The sequence below is a fragment of the Anabrus simplex genome, chromosome 7, assembly GCF_040414725.1.
Source record: "Anabrus simplex isolate iqAnaSimp1 chromosome 7, ASM4041472v1, whole genome shotgun sequence".
Lineage (NCBI taxonomy): Eukaryota > Metazoa > Arthropoda > Insecta > Orthoptera > Tettigoniidae > Anabrus > Anabrus simplex.
In genome coordinates this window covers 227,181,466-227,195,781 of record NC_090271.1, presented here as the reverse complement: position 1 = coordinate 227,195,781, position 14,316 = coordinate 227,181,466, and the positions used below count along the sequence as shown (strand labels likewise).

At 40.8% G+C, this 14,316-nt stretch overlaps 1 protein-coding gene across 1 annotated transcript in view; it reads left to right on the top strand.

The window, feature by feature from the left end:
* LOC136877490 (KICSTOR complex protein ITFG2) overlaps positions 1-14,316 on the top strand; it is a 126,709-nt gene that overhangs the window by 25,613 nt on the left and 86,780 nt on the right. The gene's annotated exons all lie outside the window — the stretch shown is intronic.

Here is a 14,316-nt window from a genome sequence, read left to right as displayed (position 1 = left end):
AAAGATCCAAGAGATTGTCACTGAAAAAACATTCATATGCAGAGGGTTGGAGGAAGTTTAAGATCTGGCATCTTCCTAATTCTCCAGCAATGGAAGTACAGATCTCAACTGAAAGTTATTTTCCTTCTGCTACATCAGCTAAACAATCAGTAAAGGCTTCAATAAGTTCCAGACAGTCTCTGACAGTGGCAATATTGATTCTCATTTCTTTTTAATGGGGTGTGGTCTCCAGAGAGACCTGGTGCAAGTCTTTCGTGTTGACGCCTGATAGGTGACCTATGATGAATTCTAATGCTGAAGACTGCATACACACCCATCCCTCTAGCCATTGGAATTAACCAATGAAGGTTAAGATTCCCTACCTGGCTGGAAATCAAACCTGGGACACTGTGGACCAAAGGCCAGCGCGCTAGCCATTTAGTCATGGAGCCGGACTTGATTCTTAATAAAAGGCATAAGTGCTTCATTGCCAGCAGTGACATATTCAGAGCCTGAAGGGAACTACAGCCTTCCTCTGTGAAGACTGGAAAGAGGACTCTCATACCACAGATGCCCTTTTAATTGCCCACAGCTTGTTTGGGATTAAGATAATCCACCACCATTCTCAGGATGTTGTGATGTTTCAGTGAAACTGTGAACAAAACGTCCATAGCAGGTCCTTTCCACCACAGTTCTAGTTGGTTGTGAGACTGCCTATCCACAACATAGTCTGCTAATTTGTTTCTTGCTATTTTATTATGGCTAGAATGCCAAATAAAGGTGAATCATACCCTTTTTAGTGTGTATATAACTATTACAATAATTAAATTAATTACTGGTATATTCTCTAATTTTATATTCTTTCAGTTAGTTTCCTTTTTTCCATGTTTTGATTTACTGCATATTTTTCTTAAATTTTCTATTTAATTTATTTAAATGTTGCTTTTTCCTTAAAGCAATAATTACCACCATCTTTATAGTAGGGTTGCCAACTCTTAAAGAAGAAAATAAGGGAGATTCAGAACAGGGCAAAATTTTGCAAAAAGTCAATGCAGTGTTTGTAAAAAAAAAAAAAAAAGAATGTGTTACACTTTACAAAGACACATATTTTACTAATTATTTTGTTTCACACAATATTTTGCCATCACTTTTTGCGAATTCTAAAAATTCAGTGCATACAGACATTTATGTAACATTATGACTAATATGAAGGACAACTTTTTAACTGTTAAAACAATATTATTTCAAACTATCAAACTCTTCTCACATTACAAACTACAGATATTCTTACTTAAAAGTATATTTATTTATGTTTTGGAGAGAAGCTTGAAGTTTAGGATTTTAGTCTTTACATATTCTACAAATTCCTGGCATGTGAAATCAAAATTAACTCTGATTTGTAACTTGGCTTTCATTAGATCTACATTGCAGTGGTTGCTATCATCAAACCATTTATTATTCACTAAAAAACAAAACAGTTTTGTTCTTTGTGAGCATTAGCAGCTGATATATTGAGAACAAAGCCAAGAATTTTATTGATCTCCTGAGCTTTAATACCTTTGGCTCTTGCTTCAGTCGTCACAGATACCCACTTTCCCACATTATTACCACAAATTGAAAGTTCTGTACTTATGTCCTTCAAGAACAAAATACATCATAAAGAATATCCTCATTTAAATCAAGCTGAAAATGGACAAGACTGACCTGAATTACTGAATATTTTTTTGAAATTTTCCATTTAGTTTAAATGTAGATTTTCCCTTAAAGTAATAATTACCACCATCTTTATGGTAGGATTGCCAACTCTTTATGAAGAAAATAAGGGAGATACAGAACAGGGCAAAATTTTAATTTGACTTTAATTAATATTTTTCAATCAATCACTACTGATTTGCATTTAGACCAGTCACCCAGGTGGCAGATAGCCTATCTGTTGTTTTCCTAGCCTTTTCTTAAATGGTTGCAAAGAAATTGGAAATTTATTGAACATCATCTCCCTTGGTAAGTTATTCGAATTCCTCTCCCCTTCCTGTAAACGAATATTTGCCTCAATTTGTCCTCCTGAATTCCAACTTTATCTTCATATTGTGATCTTTCCTACTTTTAAAGACACCACTCAAACTTATTCATCTACTAATGTCATTCCAGCCATCTCTCCACTGACAGCTCGGAACATACCCCTTAGTGCAATTTATGAACTTCATCAATATTAATTCTTAACATACCACTTAGTCGAGCAGCTCATCTCCTTTCTCCCAAGTCTTCCTAGCCCAAACTTTGCAACATTTTTGTAACGCTACTCTTTTCTCATAAGTTATGAATTTCATTATGGTCCCTATTGACAATTGATCACTATTGTCCACCTATTCAAATACCATTAGTTTAATATAGTGCCCTATATCATTGGTACTAGTTTCGACCCTACATACATTGGGTCATCTTCAGCCATGATATAATTGGAAACATATTTACATACAACCAATAATAAAGAATATAATTTGGTATGTCTTAATTTAAAATCTAAATCTAAAACATTGATGAAGACTTACTACACATTTAAAATTGAAATCAAAATGACACATCAAAACTGCTGCAGTTGGTGTTGAACCATGTCGTCGTTCTTATAGTAATCAAATGTTCTTGAGTCGATCTGGGATTTGGTGTACCTTATCTGTATAGCTGAGCCATTTGATTTATAAAGTATGTCTTTTTGAATAGTAACTTGAGTAATGGTTTATATGTAGCTGGAAGGGGAACATTCACAACTTGAATAAGTATTCTTTTTCATCAGATGTAATGATCTATTGTTAATTTGGTTTGAAGTGAATGTCTGAAAAGAAAATATCTGAAGTGATTATTATTGAGAAAAGGAAGGGAGGCTAGAAGATTGATATTAATATACAGCTATATGAGACTCACCCCTATGTTCCTCATAAAATTGTGTGCACTTGGCATGGACACCAACACCAGACTAACTGTTAGGGAGCAGGAGTATAGCTTATGTTGGCAGGGGTTGGAGGAGGGATGTGTGAGGAGGGGCGGGTAGGTAGGGATGAACTGAGTTGTGGACTTAACGTATCTTTTTTTCCGTTCATACTTTGCATATATAGGAATAATGATGAAAATGAAAATGAAAACCTACAACCTGTTTTCCAGTCATTGACCGGGTCAGGGATGTAATGAATGAAGCAGATGTAGGCTGTTAGTACGATGGGGTAGCCACTCCCAAAGTGATTTATTAATGAATGATAGATGCCATGAAATGAGAATGGAGAGTGTTGCTGGAATGAAAGATGACAGGGTAAACCGGAGTACCCGGAGAAAAACCTGTCCCGCCTCAGCTTTGTCCAGCACAAATCTCACATGGAGCGACCGGGATTTGAACCACGGTATCAAGCGGTGAGAGGCCAACGCGCTGCCGTCTGAGCCAAGGAGGCCCTAGGAATAATGATATCAGATAGAATATTAAGTTTCTCATTGATTTCATTAATATTATGATTAGGGTTGAAGTACTTTTCTAAATGAATATAACAGTTCTCCAATATGTTGAGCATGGTACCCTTCTTATCCACTTTCAATATACTTAAATCTTGGTCAATTGATGTAAAATCTTGTTTTAAGTCTGTCGTGTGTTGTACCATGGCAGAGAAACTATTGTATCTTGAAGCATTGACATTTTCCATGTATCTTATTGAAAAATTACATCCTATTTGTCCTATATATGTACCTTCACAGCCATTACATTGTAGTTTGTAGACACCCAATTGAGCAAATTTATTAGTTTGATAGATAGTACGTGTATTAAAGAAATTGGAAAAATTGATATTAATTTTAAAAGCTATTTGTTGGTTATGATTCTTGAAAATATCAGTAGTTTGGTTATATGTTTACACACATCCTCTGCCATCTCTAGATCTTCATAGAAGCCTTGCACTGCTTCTTCTTTAACTCCTGTAACTACTGCCGTCGCAAGTTTCTTAGCAGCCTTGTACCTTACCTCAGGCGTAGCCCATCCAGGTTGTTCCCAGACTTCCACTCCTTTTTCTGCCTGAGTGCCTTTTGGACTTCATCTTCGCACCACCGTATTTCCTTGGTGATCTTTGGTCTTCCTTTTGAGATCCCCTTACCACCTTTGTGTTGCATGTATCTGCTAAAGATATCAGTGGTTGTCTTGAACAGACGTTTAGCGAGGTACCTCCGTGGTTAGCTCCATGACCAGATATACGTCTAGATCTACTCCGTGGATCCAAGGTGAACACGGATTCCTCCGCTTATCGGAGGTATTTCCAGAACTTCGTTCACCAGTATCCAGCCAAAAGACATATCTTCACGAATGGTTCTAAAATCGGAGAAAATATTGGTTGATCTTTTGTCTCTGATGATGTAAGCCTGGAGATCGCACTTCCAAGTGTATGTAGCATGTATACTGCGGAGCTTTACGCCATCTTAAAAGCTCTGCAGTTTGCACTGGGTGACAAAAGAAACAATTTTGTCGTATGTACCGACTCGTTAAGTTCTCTACAGTCAATTGAAACCTGTTTCCCGCAACACCCACTGGTGCAGCAGGTTCATGACCTTCTAGCCAGGTTAAGTGATGCTGGCACCAGAATAACTTTCGCGTGGCTTCAAGCCACATTGGGATTGCGGGAAATGAACTTGCGGATAAAGCTGCAAAGGAAGTGGTACTTTTACCTCAAAGACCTATCGATGTACCTGCTAAAGATTTTTGTTCTCAGCTACGTCGAACATATTAAATCATGAAATAATGATACAACCTCAATCGTAACCTGATATTTTGTTCAGTGAAAAAATAATGCAATTAAACATTTGAAGGAAACAAATCCCCAGGTATCGATGGTGTTTCAGGAGAAATGCTTAAAGAGATGGGAGAGTAAGGCATCCACGTATTGCACTCATTATGCAACAAGGTTTGGAGAACAGGGGAGTGGCCAAAAGACTGGACAACTTGTATCTTAATTCCCCTGGACAAGAAAGGGTCCATGTTCTAACTACCGAACTATAGCACTTGTATCCCATGCAAGCAAAGTCCTACTAGATATACTGAATGAACACTTGGAAGTCTTTCTTACAACCTCAGATATCCCTGGAACAAGCAGGTTTTTGTGGAAGATAAAGGTACGCAAGAGCAAATTCTGAACATGAGGCAAATCATTGAAAAATGTTGTGAGTTTTGTGTTCCTGTTTTTATCTGCTTTGTAGATTACAAAAAAGGCTTTTGACTGTGTTGAGTGGAACAAGCTATATAAAGTATTAAATGAATTTGGTGTTCCAGCACATTTCATATCTCTGCTGAAATGCCTTTATGACAGTAACTTGGCGACCGTAAGGGTGCATGGTGATACCTCAGACTTTTTCAGTGTATCCAAAGGCGTAAGACAAGGCTGTGTATTGTCTCCCCACCTGTACAATATCTATGCCGAGCACATTATGAGGAGAGTGCTTGATGGTCAATTACTGGACAAAAAATCAACTTGCATTTTGCTGATGACAACACAGTAATTGCCAGTAGTGAAGATGAGCTTGCAGATTTACTTGCAAGATTAAAGGATGCAAGTCTCATTTATGGATTAGAAATCAGTTTGAAGAAGACCAAACTCATGATCATTGATCGTGCAAATCAAGTGCACCTCAAAGGTCGATTAAAGGGACTGGAGTTGGTTAATGACCTTGAATACCTTGGGTCCTGTGTAAGCAACACAAGAAATTGCGAGAAAGAGATAAAGAGGCGTATTATCCTTGGACATGGAGCCATGAGTAAACAAACTAAGATCTGGCAGAACAGAGCAATATCCAATATCACGAAGGGTTTTCCATATTCTTTTATGGTTGTGAGACATGGACCATCAAGGCTAAGGACAAAGACCACATCGATGCCTTGGAGATGTGATATTGGTGTAGAATGCTACGTGTAGCTTGGACCAAAAGGAGAACAAATGAGTCCATTATTAAGAGCTGAAGATAGTGAAACGTTATCTACACGTGTTAGTGAAAGAATACTTCAGTTCCTGGGTCATATCTTAAGGAGGGATGGAGACAACCTGGAAAAGTCTATTATGATAGTAACTTGGCGACCGTAAGGGTGGATGGTGATACCTCAGACTTTTTCAGTGTATCCACGTGGAAGGACAGCAAGCAGGTGGCTAGACCAGGCTAGGAAAATAACTGGCCTACCTCTTCAGAGCGTCGTAAGGAAAGTTGAAGATCTAGTTGGATGGCGACACTTTGTGAAGCATGTAACTCTCTGGAGACAAAACAATGGGGTCACGACACTCAGTAATGAGTAATGCGACTGATGATGATGATGATGATGATGATGATGATGTCGAACCATCTTGGCGTCCTGGGAATCGAAGTGGCTACCTATCCGAACTCCCAACAAGCTGAGAGCAATTAAGAAGACAACTACCGTGTGGCGGTCCTCTTTCCGGCCTTCCCGGAGAGAAACCGTAGTATTATGTCGGCTGAGGATAGGTCACAGACGATCTGCGCACGCTTATCTCCTACAGAGGTAAGACCCCCCAATGTGTTCTTGTGGTGCCGATTTCACCGTGGCCCACATCCTCACAGAGTTCGCTGATCTCTCTGGCCTAAGACAGAGCCTCGGCCTACAGGAAATAATCAAACGCATATTAGCCGATGACGCAATTACTGCTGATCTCGTCATCCACTTTATGTGCGATAGTAGATTACTCAAAGGTATGTAAATTGCAAATGTTCTGTTACTCAGGGAACTCACGTTCCCTTTTGATGTGTTAGTGAACTTTTTGGCTTAATACAATACTTTGTTATTTTATTTTGTACTTCGTTTCTAAATTCCTTCGTTGAATAAATAATTTTGTTTTATTTTATATTTCTTTTCCACTAAATTTGTTCAGAGAGGATGATTACCTAGTTGTACTTCCTCTTAAAACAAAAATCACCACCACCACCTTGGCCTACTTGATCAAGAGATTCTTGTCGACTGTTTTGTTATAATGCTCTTTTGCCACAGACCATACTATTTTATATATATGTTTTTTTACGATTTGCTTTATGTTGCACCAATAGTAAAATACAAGGCAAACTTTTCAATATATTAAAACTCACCCTTTGCAGCTTAAAAATTTCTCAGCTCTATATTCATCATATTCCTTACTTTCCTAGTCTTCTATTTCATTTTTTCACTACTTTTCTTCACGGTGGCATCCTTACATGTCTCTTGGCATGAATTTCAGCTCCTAATACTTGCTGTCTGTCCAAGGTGAGTAATCCTGTCTTTATATTTGAACCACTGTTAATCCTAGCCGTTCCCATTACCTTAACCATATTGGATGTCCCATCACGGAAACAATGACAGCATCCATCTATACAATTTTTAGAGCATGATAGCCAACAAAAACAGTTTTTTGGAATATATTTTTGGAACTCTTGTTAGGATTTTGTGTCTTGCCATGTAAGAACTTAGAGTCAAGTAGTTCATGGTAAATAGGTTTAATAGCCTGGAAATCTCATGGGAGAGGGAGTGTTTGTGCCTGTACTGTTTCGCAGTGGCTACAGATTTTTGGTACACAGAGATAGGTCTCATGGTGACGACGGGATAGGAAAGGCCTAGGAATGAGAAGGAAGTGACCGTGGTCTTAATCAAGGTACAACCCCAGCATTTGCCTGGTCTGAAAATGGGAAACCACAGAAAACCACCTTCAGGGCTGCCGACAGTGGGGTTCAAACCCACTGTTTCCCAGATGCAAGCTCTGTGCATCCCTAACTGCATGGCCAACTCGCCCGGTACCATACTAATTCGTGAGCATTGAAAAATGAGTGATTATGGAGGAAGTTGTAGGACAGTACTGTATGACCTTCATTGCTCAGCATCTCATCAACAACATTTTTTTTTTTTAAATAACGGAATGTTGTTATGCATCCATGTAAATAAACAACATTAGCCAAACTCATGTTTAGATGCTGCTATACCTCTGTAGGTGATTTTGATTCATATGACACAGCTTTTGAAGCTCATCTTTTGTTGCTTTTTCTGGTGGGCACACTCCATTTTGCCTCCATCATGGCTATAAAGTAGAGGAAAAATTCAAATTAAATTCTGTAGCATCGTTAAATATCATTCAGCAGAAGAAAATATTCCAGCTATTAGAATTACCACAAATTAATTCTTCCTCCGTTTAGTTGTTGGTTGATGCTCCACAAGTTTACAATGATGCTTTATCCATCCATCACAATGACACAAAGTCCTCTAATTTTTTTAATAGGGTTTCCACATACCGGTACATCTGAAATTTTTCATGATTAATAGCAGCATGGTAGTCCTGATCAGAGTCCTGCAGCCAGGCCCACCGCGCAGCACTTCAAACCCACGGGCTCCGGCAGCCCAGCCCGTGCAGTGCCGTTCTCTTCTTACGCTGCAGCGTACTGGCCCACAACACTGGTCTCATACAGCTCACCGCAGTCCACCGCACTGGGCGGGCTCAGTAGAATAACCTTGAGTACTTCTCCTCAATAACATGTGCGTCGTGCACAACGAAATGTTCACGTCACACTGCTATTCGGATCATTCCTCTACAAATTCCTGTATGCTAATAACATATTTTAAAGTAGGCTAATCACATTTTGAAATTAAACGGTAGAGATTTCTCCTGCACTGTAATAATAATAATAATAATAATAATAATAATTGAAAACAAACAGAAACTTTAATATTAACTAATATTCGTTAGCAATTGACATCAAGTTAACTGAAAATGAATCTAAATAACACGAAGCATATTCATAGAACTTCATTCGCGTTTATCTCAAAATAACATATAAACAGAAATGACGTGCAATATGCCAACAACAAAAACAAACCTGAACATAGCTTTTACTTAGTGTGTGTAGTTTATTGGCCATTGTTAATGTGGTGGAATGGAATTACTGTGAATGAAAAGAAGAGCATCAGCATTGTCTGGTTGTAGAAGAGACCGCCGTGCGTTGAGAATGAAGCCCGCTGAACTGAAATTTCTCTCTGAAGCTGAACTTGATGCTTTCATACATATTATTTTCTTAGCGATCTGGTGAAATTTTGGATAGTTTTGTCCATTTGTTTTCCAATTGGACGCTATGTCTTTTTCCATTCCACAATTTTGCTTTAAATATCTTTCCAGCTCATCTGTTGGAATAGGAGCATCATGAACGTCAGTCGACGAAGAAAATTTCATTACTTGGCGGGTTGTGGCATAGTCGTGGAGTCTGATAAAATGGCGTATGGCTGTTAATACCGGGAGTGTCCGAGGACATGTTCGGCTCGCCAGATGCAGGTCTTTTGATTTGACTCCCATAGGCAACCTGCGTGTCGTGATGAGGATGAAATGATGATGGAGACGACACATACACCCAGCCCCCGTGCCAGCGAAATTAACCAAGTAAGGTTAACATTCCCGATCCTGCCGGGAATCGAACCTGGAACCCCTGTGATCAAAGGCCAGCACGCTAACCATTTAGCCATGGAGCCGGACTTGGAGTCTGATGACACGGAAACATTAGAATGCTCGTCATTCAAGCATACCTCGTTCATCGTAAGTTTTATCTAATCATAAAAAGACAAAATCAGTCCGACTCCTTTGATCTACACTAATATAATAGTTAGTTTGTGTATATCTGGAGGGTAATCTCAGAAACTATTGGACCGATTCTAAAAATCCTTTTACTAATGTAAGTATACATTATCCGTGAGGGACATGGGCTGTATTTTATTTTCAAAACAATTCGAGGTGGGGGCGACGGGGGAGATATAAAAATAATAGGCTAATATAGGTGAAATATCGAATTTGTTGTCCAAGTACGAGACTAAGCTCGTTTTAAGCCGCTTGACCCAAAGAACAAATTTCGGTAAGCCCTATGGGCCCGAAAACCATGTTTTAAGGCCCTATAGCCGACCGTTATGGAGATATTGGCACCACACTATCCCTGCTCTCGGAATCGGATAAGGAAATGAACTGCCATAACCATGGCAACGCCAGCTCCAGGGTTCTACAGCAGCGTGATTATACGTGTACATTTGGGCACAGCTGCCAACCAAAATTTTTACACATAATCGCTGAGCATATCTACAATATATCTCAAACTTAACATGTTACAGACGTGAAGTGGTATTTATAATCTCTTTTAAAAATAAAGAGACATGTCTCTTTTTTGTTTTCGGAAAATCAACGTAGGTGGGGGTGGAGGAAGGACTGATAAAGGGGTTGAATTCTTTTTATGCGGATACTTATATCTCAAAACCTGAAGATGTTACAGATGTGGAAATACGTATTTGTAATATCCTTTAAAAATAAAGAATTTTTTGTTTTACTTGAGAGAAGACGTTCTCACGTGTACAGTTCTATGTCACATGGTCATCTCAGCCCCGAAAGGCAATACCACAAACTTGGTTTACAGAGTTTCTGGGCTAAATGAAATTCAATTTTTCAGTGAGGTTTTATACTTCAGCGATTTTCAGATAATGTCTTAGTACAGTACCGAGGAACGATTACTTTTATAAAATTATGAAATACACGCGAGAAGCCGCGGGTAACTGCTAGTGTGTACATAAAGTTCACCGCAGATCGTACAGCACACAAAATTAACGTCTTTACCATCACCGTCAAATGCAGGCTTGAATACCAACCAAATATGACTTAAATTTAGGATCCGGTTCAGAAGTCCTGTATAGTGTGGTTTTTAGTTTGTTTGTTTGTTGCTTCTTTTTATAATTAACGATTTTTGCCACGGTTTCTTTCCTTTTCGAACTACAGTCCACATTCGTTTCTGATAACAGGATAGACGGAGAAGTCAAACTGAAAACCACAGCAAATTTGATCGGCTCCACTCAACCGAAATGAAATGCACTCCGCTGACACGCAGAACACTGTACACATTGAAGCAGTCAGCCCATAGAACTACCACAGCGCTGTCCTTGGCTTACCGCGTACGAATGACAGAGCGCTGGCCCAGACCGGCCCGTGGGATGATGTCACGGGCTTCATTTGTTCGAGCCTTTCAAAGCCCATTGCAGTTTACTGCTGAAGCAGCTCATGGGCTGGGCCTCTCTGCAGGACTCTGGTCCTGATTTCTCTTCAAATTTGTTGTAAATATTAAATCAGCACCTGCAAGAATTTTGAGTTTTAGCATGAAGTTATTTGTTCTAAAAATGTATTCCATAAAAATATGAAAGCACCTTCTTCACGGATATTAAGTTGCTGTCTGACAGCCAGCAGTCAGGTGGAGATTGTCGAATACAGAACAAACCTAATAAATAGGCCTAAGTTTACAAGTAATTTGCTGATACCAGTATACAGTAATATTACATGAAAATACACTGGAGAAGTTTTAAGTGAAGTACCTCTCTAAAGTTAATCTTTAGCCTAAAGTGAATACCTACAGGCCGGCCCCGTGGTGTAGGGGGTAGCGTGCCTGCCTCTCGCCCGGAGGCCCTGGGTTCAATTCTCGGCCAGGTCAGGGATTTTTCTCTCGACCTGAGGGCTGGTTCAAGGTCCACTCAGCTTACGTGATTAGAATTGAGGAACTATCTGATGGTGAGATGGCGGCCCCGGTCTTGAAAGCCCAGAATAACGGCAGAGAGGATGCGTCGTGCTGACCACACGGCCCCTTGTAATCTGCAGGCCTTTGGGCTGAGCAGCGGTCGCTGGGCAGGCCAAAGCCCTTTCAAGGGCGTTATGTGCTGTGGTTTTTTTTGGAATACCTACAGGTCTTCAGAATTATCAAGAGACCCCTTAACAGCGGAGAAGGCAAATTCAAGAACCACTGATAGAACCCAGCAAATAATTGTGCCAGTAAATTTAGTTCAGAATAACAGGAAAATGAAGTAAAAACATACCAGGTACAAAGCCCCTTTTCATTCCAGCATGAACAGTAACTAGTCATCCTCCCTTAGAAATAGGTTGATGAACCACTCTTTCAATATCATGTCCATATTTCTGTGGTTTATTCTAGGAGTGTATGGGTGACCTCTTAAATTTGTTATTCTTTGGACTGAAGTGAAACCATGCTGTATTAATAATACACACAAGCGAATATATACACTGACTGACAGTGACAATGCAACACCAAGGAGGAGTGGTTCGAAAGGGATGAAAGTTGGGGAAAAAACAGAGACGGCACGGACGAATAATTGATGTTTATTTCAAACCGATATGCAGGTTACACAATGCGCACGGCATCAACTCAGTAGGATGTAGGACCACCGCGAGCGGCGATGCACGCAGAAACACGTCGAGGTACAGAGTCAATAAGAGTGCGGATGGTGTCCTGAGGGATGGTTCTCCATTCTCTGTCAACCATTTGCCACAGTTTGTCGTCCGTACGAGGCTGGGGCAGAGTTTGCAAACGGCGTCCAATGAGATCCCACACGTGTTCGATTGGTGAGAGATCCGGAGAGTACGCTGGCCACGGAAGCATCTCTACACCTCGTAGAGCCTGTTGGGAGATGCGAGCAGTGTGTGGGCGGGCATTATCCTGCTGAAACAGAGCATTGGGCAGTCCCTGAAGGTACGGGAGTGCTACCGGCCGCAGCACATGCTGCTCGTAGCGGTGGGCATTTAACGTGCCTTGAATACGCACTAGAGGTGACGTGGAATCGTACGCAATAGCGCCCCAAACCATGATGACGCGTTGTCTAGCGGTAGGGCGCTCCACAGTTACTGCCGGATTTGACCTTTCTCCACGCCGACGCCACACTCGTCTGCGGTGACTATCACTGACAGAACAGAAGCGTGACTCATCGGAGAACACGACGTTCCGCCATTCCCTCATCCAAGTCGCTCTAGCCCGGCACCATGCCAGGCGTGCACGTCTATGCTGTGGAGTCAATGGTAGTCTTCTGAGCGGACGCCGGGAGTGCAGGCCTCCTTCAACCAATCGACGGGAAATTGTTCTGGTCGATATTGGAACAGCCAGGGTGTCTTGCACATGCTGAAGAATGGCAGTTGACGTGGCGTGCGGGGCTGCCACCGCTTGGCGGCGGATGCGCCGATCCTCGCATGCTGACGTCACTCGGGCTGCACCTGGACCCCTTGCACGTGCCACATGTCCCTGCGCCAACCATCTTCGCCACAGGCGCTGCACCGTGGACACATCCCTATGGGTATCGGCTGCGATTTGACGAAGCGACCAACCTGCCCTTCTCAGCCCGATCACCATATCCGTCGTAAAGTCGTCTGTCTGCTGGAAATGCCTCCGTTGACGGCGGCCTGGCATTCTTAGCTATACACGTGTCCTGTGGCACACGACAACACGTTCTACAATGACTGTCGGCTGAGAAATCACGGTACGAAGTGGGCCATTCGCCAACGCCGTGTCCCATTTATCGTTCGCTACATGCGCAGCACAGCGGCGCATTTCACATCATGAGCATACCTCAGTGACGTCAGTCTACCCTGCAATTGGCATAAAGTTCTGACCACTCCTTCTTGGTGTTGCATTTGCTCTGTCAGTCAGTGTATATATTACATATGCATATGCTGTAAGTCAATAAGAATACGCAAAGGCTAAGTCTGCAGGTGGTACAAGGTTAGATTATGTTAATTTGATAGCAAAATTTCCTTCCTTTTCAACTGATTCTCATTATGTCAGAAACTTACCATAGAAAGAAGATGAAATTGCATTCTTACCTCTGACAATGTTGTAACTCTTGTTATAATTGCCATATCACTACAATATATGTCTAGGTTTGCTATGTCTTCCTTTTTCAATTCTTCGTAGATATTTATGATAGCCTTCTGAAGAGTAAACATTTTGAACGAATTCATACCAACATCAAGCTTACTGACAAGATAGTGGTACAAGTCACCAGTTTCCCCTATCTAGGAAGCCTGATCACCAATGACAACAGGTGCAGCAAAGTGATCGAAAAGTGAATAGCACTTGCCAAATAGGCGTTTGGTAATAACAGAAATCTTTTAATCAGTGCAAATTTAGATTTTTGAATTAGGAAGAAATTTGTGATTTCTTTTGTATGGAGTGTGCTATTGTATGGCTGTGAATCTTGAACAGTCAGAGATCAGGATTGGAAATGACTGGAAGCGTTTGAGATGTGGGTCTGGAGACAGTTGCTAAGGATTAAATGGATTGAAAAGAGAACAAACAAAAGCATTCTACAGTAGAAGAAATTCAAGGGAAGAGAGAACTGATGTTAACGATACAAGCAAGAAGATCTAAATTTACTGGCCACATCTTGCGACACAATACCTTTCTTACCAATCTGCTGAAAGGAAAAATCATGGGGAAGAAAGGCCGAGGACGACGAGCTTTGTAAAAGAGATGACATTGGTTCCCTTTTTTTTTTTTTTT